Source organism: Desmodus rotundus, chromosome 6 (assembly GCF_022682495.2).
Source record: "Desmodus rotundus isolate HL8 chromosome 6, HLdesRot8A.1, whole genome shotgun sequence".
In the NCBI taxonomy this organism is placed as follows: domain Eukaryota; kingdom Metazoa; phylum Chordata; class Mammalia; order Chiroptera; family Phyllostomidae; genus Desmodus; species Desmodus rotundus.
This window is the reverse complement of record NC_071392.1, coordinates 27,071,487-27,084,148: the sequence shown is the minus strand read 5'-3', so window position 1 is coordinate 27,084,148 and position 12,662 is coordinate 27,071,487.

Here is a 12,662-nt window from a genome sequence, read left to right as displayed (position 1 = left end):
ACTCCATGGGATTGGACAAGATTTGCAGCCTTACTGAGCATAAGCTTCCTTATTTGAAAATGAGAACAGTTAGATTCAGGTGAGTATTTGGTGTGGATTGAATGAGAGACACAAGGCAAATAGATCAATTGGCAAAGTGCCTGACATATAATAGTAATTGCTTGGTAAATGTTGTATGCCATTATTATTACAATAGATAACTGAACACACCCAAAAGATCGGAGCTGATAACCTTAGAAGCAGGTAAGAGAGGATAATTAAAAGCAGGGCTTTGGGGATGCCAACTCTGGAGGGGCGGGCACGGCAGAAACAAGGAAACAGGCTGAGGAGTAGAAAAACGGAAAAGAAAAATCAGGAGAGGTGGTGACCTGGACACCAATGACAAAGTTGGCAACAGGTAGGAGGATGGATCAGAATAAATCTACCAAGCAGTTGTGGAGCAGAAAATTAACCATTAGATCTGTTAATGAGGATGTCTCTCTCTACCTCAACAAAAAGTACTTTGAGGAAGGGGGACAAGCAGTACACAGAGAGAGCAGTTAGTTTTCTTAGAAGTCTGAAAGCATAATTATTAAAAGGGGATATATAATTCTAAGGGAGAGAACATAATCTAGTTTAAAAACAGGAAGGTGCTAATTAATAGCATTAACACAGCTGAAGTGGACCTCTCTGGGAACGTTCCCTTCAGTGGGTGGCCTCATTATTTCTGCCATCCTAACAAAACAAACAACAAGTTCTTAAGTCTGTGACTCTACTTCTTTCTTCATCTACTTTATTTCTGTTTACCTTCAACAGTAACACTCTTCCAATGGTTGGCCTAAATGCCCCATTTCCATTGTTTTTTTTTTATTGTCTCCCAAACATACTCCAAAAGGATTTCTTTCCCACATTCTACAAAAAATACCAGTAACCTTCACAGTTGCAAAACCCAGAGGCCATTGCTCTGTCCTCACCTGAGCTGACCTATCAGCAACACTTTATACAGTTAACCACTGCCTTCCCTTTAAATCCTTGGCTTTCCAGACACACATGATCTTCCTCCTTTTTCAACAGCCACTCTATCTCCTTCACCGGTCCCTTATTATCATCTTGATCTCTTAATATTGGGCAGTCAGTCCCTGGACCTCCTTACTGTTTTTTTAAAAATCTACACTTATCACTCACTCAGCAACCTAATTCAATATCATGACTTTAAAAAAATTTACTTGCTAATGACTCCCAACTTTATTCCTTAAGCTGGATCTTTCCAGAAATTCCAGAATACTATATCTGAAACAGCACACAAATCACATTGACCAACTCAAAGCTGGTTCTGCTCTCCTACAGCAGATTGGTGATTCATGCAATCCCTGAGTTACTGCGCAGAGACAGCACTGCGAACGGGCTACCCCTGTCCTCGGCACTGTCTTTGTACCAGGAATCTTCAGTGTGTAAACTCGAGTAACAGAAGTGTGGCCACCAGAGCCCTTTGCAAAGTGAGAGGTGCTTCAATAAGGAAGATCCAACGCCTAGACCAAATACGGACAAATACAGAACCGACCAAACTCTGCCAGGTTGGAATTCATTTGAGCTTTCTGTTGTTCTTTAACCCTAAATCATCAGTGGCCAAGTTCCCACCACCACCCAGTCAAGACTTGCCTCACTAGCACTACCACATACCAACCTGCTGTCCCCAACCCTTAAGACTTGTCCAAATCTGATGTGTAGGTATCCATATGCCTTACAATCAACAAATGGGGAAAGTTGATGAAGAATAGCAGCTTCCAGAGTAAACAGAACATCTTGTCGTATATGCTAAAGATAGAAAGTGTTTTCATAGTCTACTCCAGACTCTCCAGAACTAACATTGTGACTCCTTCATAGAGTGTTTATGTTTTATTCCCCTGGACAAATATTGTGAATTATTTTTATCTTAAATATTTTATTGGATAAATAGCATAAGTTCTTTCAGTTGTAGGTAGTTCCCTTTAAGTAGCCTTCTTCAAGTTTGTCCACTTGAGACCTCAAGCCCTGCCCTGCACCGATCCTGCCTCTATCATAAAGTCTAGTTGTATTACAAGGACCAGGAATTTTACTTACATTTGTACCTGTTGTACTAGACTATGGACTTAAGCTAGAAAGAAAATGAAATGTAAGCAGTTGGTGGATGGGAAGAATATAAAAGGATGGAAGCTAAAGTAGTCTCAGTTCATTGGGTGTGTTGAGGTAGTAGGCTAGAGGGTTCTTGTCACATCATAATCATATATTTGCAGGGATTTATACAAATTTGTATGTATTTATGCCTGTAAAACTATAACTTGCTGGCATATGGCAATTCATGAGTACAGAGGAAAGGGAGAGGTGGGCGGGCTCCATGCACCCTCAGCTGCTCTCAGCCTTCCCTCTGCTCCTCCCACTCCTGCTCGTCTTGATATTTCATTGCTACAGGCAACACTACCTCACTTCTGTGAGAATGAACTAGGTCTCCAGATGGGGTGGGGCCTCTGTTGCAGCAGTCAGGCCAATGACTCCAAACTATAGGGGGAGGAGAAAAGAGGTCTGGGGAAGGCAACACGTGTTGGGAGGAAAGATAAGGGGAGAGGAGAAAAAGCCTTTGAGCCAAGTGTCATAACACAGATGCAAGTTGGAATAATAAAAATCCAGGGCTGATCTGCATCTTAATTCTAAAGAACTGCCTTACCTGAAACTTGGAGGTTGCCTGGTTTATTGCTCTATAAAACAAGGAGCTTCTGCATTTGTTTACATCTCTTTGGGGAAGAATGATAAATTCCTGTTATTCAACTTCCAGTCATAGTCCCCCCATCCTTAACTGTAATTTGTTTGACTCATTTCTCTTTTCTCAGATGGTGTGAAACATGCACATTTTGCTCCAAATGTATTTGTCGAATCAATGATGGGTAAGACACACTGGAAGTGTTATTCAGCAGGTGTCCCAAAGCCTTCTTTTTGATCTCCAGGCAAACCCTCCTTCCTCTGCCTTCTCAAAGCACTTCCTACTTCCATCACAGTCATCATTCCATCCTAAGCAATACTTATTTAGTTGTGTTAAGATCTAATACCTGGGTCACACCCCAGACCAAGAGAATTAAAACACTGATTTAAAACTCCAGGTGAGGTCCAGACGTGGATAAGTTTAAAGACTTCCCCCAGGTGATTCTAATGTGCAGCCAGTGTCATGAATTCCTAAGCACCATTTCAGATCAAGGAAATATTTTTATTCATCATCATTCCCAGCAGCACCAGCCCAGTATCCAGAATTAAGAAGATCCTTACTTATTTATTCCATTCAATCCATTTAATATCTTATTAGCATTTGATTAAAGAGTAATTTTTACATCAGTAGGGATAGACAGTACCAGGCTAGGAGATTCTTCAGTCTATTCCCAATTACATAACAATTTTATGTTATGACCAATAGATCTTGCTTGACCTCTTGGTATTTTAATATTTGTGAAATAAGGAGCTAGACTAAATAAGGGTTAAGGTTCATCCAGCCTTTAAGTTTTAAGCACTAACTGGAAATGAGAAATTTGGGCACATGGTACCATGGATAAAGAAATCAATATTTATTAATCTTTTCAAGTTCAACTATATCTTATTTAAACTCCCAATAACCTTACAAAATAGGCTTCGTTTCTATATTGAACATGAGAAATGTAAAATGTAATATTTTATAACTTACATCTGTTTTTCACCCAATATATCCAACTCCAGAGCCCGATCTCCTCATTCAGTGCACAGAGAGAATGACCTATATAAGCCACTTGCCCCAGTGATGCTGCCAAAAGCAGGTGGCTGCACCAGGCTGGAAAACATTGCCCATCCTCTGCTTCCAACAGGGCACAAATGAAGACCAAATTGCACTGGATTCTGTATTATAACTAAATACCACTTTTTTCTTTTGATTTCCTTCCCATTTCCACACTAAGCCTACTATAAAGGATGGAAACATTTAAAAGTTCTTTCTAATGAGCTGTTAATAATGAAAATTAAATATTTCCCTACTTTGTAAAGATCCTAGGACTAGTAACCCCATACACACCCAGGTGCATACCCAAAAACCTCATTTCATTATTCTGCCCACATATGACCTTGGCACTACAGTGGCGAATAATGTTCATTAAAATTATTAAATTCTAAAGCCCCAAGGAAAGCTTTTATGAAATGATGAGCAATCAGAAGGGAGAATCAGTCTTTTTTACTTGTGAGACACTCTTTTTAACATAAAAATAAATTGAAGTACCCACATAAAAGTATCTCACTGATTAGTGACATTCACAATGAGAAGTCACTAAAATTTTGGTAATACTTTGAAATTATTCTGTATCTTGTTCCTTATATAACAACTATATACATATGAGAGAATTATATTTGACATACATATGAGACAAATATAAACAGAAAACATAGGTGGGACCAACTGTGAATGAGCTCAGATGAATGCTATGGAGACTGGTAGGCAACAAGAACTCAAGGAGCCAGGAGAGGTGTTTAAAGCAAAGTGACAGGATCAGACTGATTTAAAAGCATCAGTAACGGTGTGCAGGACTAGAAGGGCTGTGGAAAGACCAGCCCAGGAAATCAGGTAAGAGGCAGAGGGTGGCAACACATTCTTGTCGTGACATTTGTGAACTAAATGCTGCTGGGCATGAAGACCAGTCTGACAGAGGATAATGGAGAGGAAGGAGTCAAGGATGTTTCTAGATTTGAAGACTGCATGGAGGATAGACTCACGAAGCCAAATAAAGAGTACAAAAAGAGGAGTTTTGTGTAGTTTGTGGGGAAGGGTGGACTTGGAATGCGTGGGAATATTGGGAGGCAGTAGACCACAGTTGTTAAAACAGTTTAGGATTTAGGATTCGGACCTGTGTTCAAATCCAAGCTCTGCCACTTGCTGACTGTGTGATCTTGGGCAGTGTCCTTAACCATTATGAATCTGTTCCCTCATTTCAAAGTAGGGGTAGTGATACTACATCTAAGTATGGAAAAAATGATATAACATGGACACAGGAACTAGAGATGCCCTGACATGTAATGATTACACTATCAAAGGTAAGTGCAAGTATTATTATGTATAGATTTTCAAATCATCAGAAATGTCCAGGAGTTGAAGCCACGCAAGTGAAACAGGAGAAGCAACTCTTTGTCCTGAGAAACAGGACAGAAAAGTCAAAGCAGGCTCCATGGATGTCAAGACTAGAGAGGAGTCAAGTGAGAAGGAAAAGGCACGAGAACTCGGAGAGGCCAGTGATGTGCAACCAATGAAGTAAGAGTTTTAACAAGCAAGGGAAGAGCTGAGTACCATCCCGATTTTCCCTGAGTATGGGGGCAGGGACTAAATATCACCCTGGGTTTATCAATGAATTAGTAGTCACCGCCCGGAAACAACCTCAGTGTGAAGAGAGATAGGAGTGTAGCAGCCACATGCAGGGGCGCCTTTATATCAATTTCTCAGGTAAGAAATATATAAGGTAAGAGATTGTAATTTAAGTTCAAACCAGGAAGACCCTAATTCAAAACAAAGAATAATCTGATTTACTTTTTAAAAGGTGGGAGGAGGGTCACTCCACATACTCATTTTCCCCTCCCTTCCCAAATCTACTGCCATAAATTACTTTAGTGCTATGATCAGAATAAATCCCCAGTCCATCTCCTTTTGCTTTGTTCTCTCTATTGCTACCACCCTGGTTCAGTTCACTACCATCGCTCTCCCAGACTACTAGCCACTTAATAAGTGTCCTGGGCTTAACTCACCCCTCCGAAAAGCACTTCTCTGTACAGTTACCCAAGAAATCTTTTAAAATTGTGAATTAAATAATACTTCCCTGTTTCAAGCCTTCAGCATTTCCCACTGCATTTAAAATACAATCCTCACCCTGGGCAAAGAGGTTCAAGGTGAAGGAACACCAACTATATCTCTCATGTCATCTCCCCCTACACTCCCCCTTGGCTAACAAATTGAGCGCAATGGCCACCTTTCCTTTCCGCTGGCAATGCAACTCATTCCTATCTTACGCCCTTTACACCCACTCCCCCCTCTGTCTGGGGTGCTCTTTCGGATGACCTTCCTGTTCTTCCTGTTATTCTCATCTCAGATCCAGTGATGTCACCTCCTTAGATAAGCCTTCCATGGCATTGTCCATTGAAGTAGCTCTTCTCCCCTCCCACAGTCTATTTACATCTCCCTTTGCCTTAACAGCTCTGTTGCTCTCTGAGAAATCTTTTCTGGATTGTTTATTGTCCATCTCCTACTTCCAGAATGAAAACTTCAAGGACACTGGTACCTCGCTCTTGGTCTTGAATGTGAAGGGATTACTTAGGAAAGATCAAGATTCTACTTATCCAGGAACAAACAGCAAGGTGTTTGGGTAAGCAGAAGTGATGAGTAAACCTAAAAAGAAGGGATATTTGGTTCAAAAGTTTTGTCCCTAAGGCCTTTATTTCCTTTACATCAGCATTGGCTGCTTAGAGTAAAGGGGCTACAGGTGACTTAAGGAGAAGAGTAAGTAATGACCAAGAAAAGGACTGCCACGTGTGAGTGAGGCTCCAGCCAAGAGTGGCAGCTATATACCTCCAGTGGGGCACTCATCTCAGAGAGCAGGAGAGAACAGTGAACTAGGGCTGATCCCCTGAGCACGAGGAGCTTACGAAGAGGGATTGCCTGGTCTCCCCGATTCCACCTTAGTTCCTCACAGCAGCCAAGGTGATTTCACAAAAACGCCAACCAGATCATGATACTTCCCCATTCAGAACCCTTGAAGGTGCTTCATTCACACTCAGAACTAAATCCAAACTCCTCAAGTTTTTCCTGAGTAGGTCTGTGCCTGCTTTCCTCTCTGACATCATTTGATATCAGTCTCTTGCTAACCATACCCCAGACACATTGGACTACTCTTTTCCTCAACCTCCCAAGGTTATTCATACCTGACGACTTTGTTCTTGCTATTTTCTCTACTGGAACCACTCTACCCTCAGATCTCAGCATGACAAGTTGCTTTGTATCAAGAGCTCAAAGCTCTAACATCACCACCTCAGCAATGGCCACCAACTCTGAAGTTGTCAGTGACCTCCTCACCCCAACCAGGTCACATTACTTCAATCTGTTCATTTTCTGCCAGTGCTTACTGATGGCTTTCCCTTTTCCAGGCACCGATCTCAGCATGGAACATGTGCTAATTCATTTTTTTAACCCCAGCAACAACCCAAATGAAAAGGAAGCTTTTAGTATTATACTGTGTTACAGAAGAAGAAACGAAGGTGCAAAGAGATTGAATAAATTGTTCAAAGTCACATCAGTAAAAGGTAGAGAAGCTGTAATTCAAACCCAGGCAGAGTGACCCCAGAGCCAGTGCCTGAAACCCCTTCCAGGATACTCAAGCACATAGCATGTAAAGGCTCAATACATGTTGATTAATTGTATAATCATAAAGGGAATAAGAAATCCAACACAGAGATGTACTTTTTCCATTTGCTATGTTCTCAGTACCCAGAATTACCCAGCAGACAACCTTGAAACTAGACTTCCAGGAAAGAAGAGAGGGAACCCCACTCCTGAAAGTTGTCAACACCAGAAACAGTCAGTAGGCCCCAGAGCTGGCGGGAAAGGGTTACTCATTTATAGCTGCATTTGGATGATATCCACGGGGACTTCATGGAAGCCTGAGCAGGATGGAGAGCTGAGGGGGCTTTATCAGGAAATACAAATGACCGGACTTTGACAGATGGTAGGTATCTTCACTTGCAGCCCCACCTTCCCCTCCTCCACCCTCAGTGTTTCTGTGTGAGATACTAAACACTCAAGTTTTAGGGGCTTTTGGTGATGGTACCTATGTAACAAGTATCTCTCTAGGCCCTGGAGGCTACAATACAACCACCTGTGAAACCTGCATCCAGGATAAGGACAGGCAGGTAGCCTCAGAGTCAGCTCTATCAGCCCTGGCTCTCAGTGTCCTTCAGATACAATAGCCTCATTTCAAACAGACTCCCTGGCCTATGCATCCCCGAGTGTGCCCTGTGTTATCCTCCGTCATGGCTGGGGCTACTATACTGTTAACCAAAATTTTCCATCATCACGGTGTAGTCAGCTACTTGGACTCCAGCTTTTAACCTGTGTGTATTCCAGTCCTGGGTGACAGTTCAAAAGCAGCCATGTAAGTTTCATCTTGTTCAGAGCTCATCAGCAGCCAGTGGGTCAGGGTGTGTCCACTGGTGCCATATCACTGCCCCTCCAACCTCCGTGGAATCTGCCCAGAGCCAGTCACCGTTCCTCTCCCTCTGCCCAGTACTCCATTCCTCCCCGACACAGTGACCCTCTAGCAGTCACCCCACATTTAAGCCCTCTCCAACTAACCTTCTGGTACTCCAAAGAGTGATAATGAAGGCCATGTCCAGTAGGGGCCCAGGCGTTAAGAGTGGGAGACCCTGGCTGCCTTTCTTCCCAGTGTATACATTGGAGCATAATAAGCTTTTCTCCCAGCAAACCTGAGGAAGCCACAGTTGTGCCATGCCCAGTGCTGGGTGCTCAGGCTAAATAGGTCAAGGCCCAGCAACCATAGCCTCCTGTCTCTGGCGCTACCACTGGCCAGCCATTCACTCCAAGTTCAGAACAACGGTGTTAACCAAATGTCTCCCCAGCTTGACTCTCAGGAAGCTCTCTTGGCAGAGAAGCCAAGAAGATGTGGGTTTAAATGAACTACTTTATCCTTCATCTGTATTGAAGGGTTATCTTGAGAATTAAAAATAATGTTTGTAACACACCAAACACCATCCCCAGAACCTGTGGTGTGAGTTTAATAAATGGCAGTTATTATAAAAACATGATTTGGTACTTGCCCTCTGATTGTATTACACACCTCAGCTGCACATCAGAGTTAGAGACACTCTCTCTGCCTGGCCCACGGCCTTCAGACTTGAGGCCACTTCAGACCAGACACTTCCCTGCTGTCCACACTGGCCACCCTCTGTTCTGCCTCACAGGACTGCATGTGGAAGGGGGATACTTTTTTAAAAAGAGGGTGGTGGCGGGGGCGGGGGGGGGAGCAGTTGTTGAAGAGATTTTAAACAAATTTAAAAATATTTCCAACAAATCTTAACCAAGATAGATGATTATAACTTATCGATTTTAGGTATTGGACATGCAAACTCAAAGTCAATTAAAAAAGATCTATGCTCTCCTGTGGTTCACAGTCCTGGCTGTGGGTGAATATCACAATGAAACCAAGAAACAGCAGATTCGGGATCTTACTCCAGAGACAGGGAATCCATGGTTCCAGCCGCACCATCCCCTCCTCCACCCTTGGCATTTCTACGCAAGACCCTCCCTAGAAAGGACATGGGTACATTTCAGATTTTCCCGGCTGACACATGTGGGTATGTGAAGTGAAGGTCGCTGACCTGCGCTCAGAACATTTAGGACTTTGGGGTTGGAAAGCACTATAAAAACGGCAGTAGCTGCTCAAGATGATGGAATTGTGCCCATTATTTTGGTTTCCAAATGTTTCATTACAATATTCTCTGAATACTAAATTAGAAAATATTATTATAATTGTTGTTTACAGAAAAACAAATGCCTTCTGTCTGTAGAACAGGAACTTGGTCCCTGACACAGTTAACCTCCCGCAGGTTCCATGTGGTCACGTGTTATTGCATCTGTTCAGTCAGATGAGGCCCCGTGAGGATCCGTCAGAGGACAACAGCTCAGGGGAAGTTGTGAGGAGAGTGAAAGGTGAAAGATTTATATGACCTGAAGAGAAACCAGAGTACAGAAGTTGTGATGAGAGGGACTGCGGTGTGACAGAAGGCTATGACGGTGCAGTGTGGACCACCCTGCACATTTTGGAATGTAATTGCAATGAATGGCAAACCCGTAACACTTCTAAAAAAACACATGTATGAGCTTCTTCAAATTTATGCTTTTTATATGAATCCTTGAATTGCAAATACATTTTTCTGGGGGGGAAATAGCCTTCTGAATAGAGACCGGGTAGCAAGAGAGAGGGTGCCTGGACAGGGAAGTGGAGATGGGGCTGTGATGGATATGGAAAAAGAAATGTCATCCCAAGGAAGCCTCTGTCCTGCCACCACCTCCTCCAACTCCCCCACGGCCAAGCATTCACCTTGGTACCTGTGTGAGCAAGTGCGGTGGAGGTATGAACTCTGCAAGGCCAAGAGCGTCCCTGAGTGACATAAGTGCTGAGAAATCCAGATGAGAGGGAGCTATAGAGATGGCTGCTCACTGCTTTCCTTCTGGAACTCCCATCCCAGCTAAGGCACTCAACAACCTTGCAAAGTCAATATTTTACTAAGGCAGGATGTGGAAAAATTGGAGCCCTTATACATTGGTGGGAATGTAAAATGGTTCAGCCACTGTGGGAAACCGGCAGTTCCTGAAAAAGTTGAATATAGAGCCCTGGCCAGCGCGGCTCAGTTGGTTGGGCATCTGAGTGAAGCAGAGTAAACAGTCACTGGTTCAATTCCCAGTCAGAGGACATGCCTGGGTTGCAGGTTCAGTCCCTGGTTGGACTTCAGAGAACTACATATACAGGAAATGTTTGTAGCAACACTATTCACAATAGCCAAACCAATCAAATGGCCTCTGATACATGCATGAATAAACAAACTGATAAATACATTCAATAGAATATATCTCTGTAGGTACAAATTTAGGCATAACAAGGAATGAAGTGCAAATACCTGTCACAACATGCGTGAGTCTCAGAAACATTACCCTAAATGAAAGAAGCCAGACCCAAAGGCCACACATTGTATCGTTTCATTGATATGAAACACCCTGAATAGATAATTCCATACAGACAGATCGCAGACTGCTGGTTGTCAGGAATTGGGAGAGGGGCAGAGTAACGACAAACTGCTTAAAGGGTGAGGGATTTTACTTTGGAATGACAGAAATATTTTAGAATTAGATGGGACATAGTGGTTGTAAAACATTGTACAGAAAACTTTTTTAATTTTTATAAAGAAATGGAAGTCTGAATTAGAGTAATATACTGAAAAAGAAGTCCTTTTAGGCCCTAGATTGAAGAGAAGTGAAAAAACATGACTATTTTTTGGGTTATTAACTAATATAACTGTGGGACTGTGGGAAAGAAATGGCATGAAAATATAAAATATTATAGCATTAAGAACTGCCAGATATTTGCTAGATTAATTTGGCAGTTATGAATTTAATATGATGATAATTTTTAAGGAATCTATATTTATTTTACACATAAAATCAGTACATTTCTATAGAGTTGCAAATGTTATGCTGGTGTGGGGACAAAACTGTACTCACTCTCTTACTTTAATCCTGTGCTCGACAAAGTAAGAGGATATTGAACCCAGAAGTTGGCTCAGTAAGAATGGGAAACATCTGGGGAAAAATATTTTTCTCCCCATTGTACAAGGATAAAAAGCAACTTATGTTCAAGAGAAATTAAGTGATTTTCCAAGGACACGTAACCAGAAGCGATTCATTAAAGATTTCAATTTAGGTTTGTCCGAATCTCAAGTCCATTTTCTTTCTACCACAGGCACTTTCTAAGATGGTAGAAGGCTGGTATTTTACTACAGTACTGCACACCTAGAGGTATTGACTAAAGACAGAATGGCTTTAAGTAGGATTAAAAAAAAAAAAACAAAACCCAGTAAGTACCGTCTCTTTTAAAAACTAAACACAAAACAAAAAGAAATTATATATGCACATCTCCTCCAAATCCAACTCCATTCACAATTTAGAGACCTATTGGAAAGACTAGAAGAATTTGTCAGTCTTTTAACTAAGCCATAGGAGAGTCAGTATAAAATCCTCCCTTTCTAAGTAAAGACCAAGGTGAGTCATCTCTCTGACTTACCATATGGTACATGTATGCCCTTGGCCTAAACCAGCGATTTTCAGCCGGTATGCTGAAAGAATTTTTAAAACGTGATACTTGACTATTTAGTCAGGGCACTGATCTCTTTTCCCTTAGATTTTCAAGAGAAAAAAAAAAAGACAACAGCCAACAATAGCCATGTAGTGGGACTGAATCAAAATTTTACCTTTTTTTGGTCAGATCAGCAAAACCATATTTTTTTGCTGTTATGCAGAATTTTAGTAATTAGTTTATGTATGCCATGAGATAAAAAAGCCTCACACCCTGGCTGGTGTAGTTCAGTGGACTGAGTGCCAGCCTGCAAATCAGATGGTTGCCGGTTCGATTCCCAGTCAGGGCACATGCCTGGATTTCTGGCCAGGCCCTGGTGAGGGGCGCACGCGAGAGGCAACCACACACTGATCTTTCCCTCCTTCTCTTTCTCCCTCCCTTCCTCTCTCTCTAAAAATAAATAAATACAATGTTAAAAAAAAGAAAAAGGTTCAAAATCTCTGGCCTAAATGAACATATCCTGCCTGGATCAGCCCAGAGAGTGTCAGTTATAATAACTAAGATTTTTAAAATGTTGACACGGTTGCGATGTAGATCTACTAAATCAACGCTTCTCAGCCATTTTAGTGTATGGATGACTTTGCTAAATCACAAAATTATATGGACCCTTTCTAGACCTATGTCATAGTAGCTATTCTCTTGGTAATAATCATTGCTGAGAATATACATGGAAGAATGACTTTAGAAACACTTTAAAGTAAATTCCCATGTTATTCATCACTAAAGTACAGCTAATTG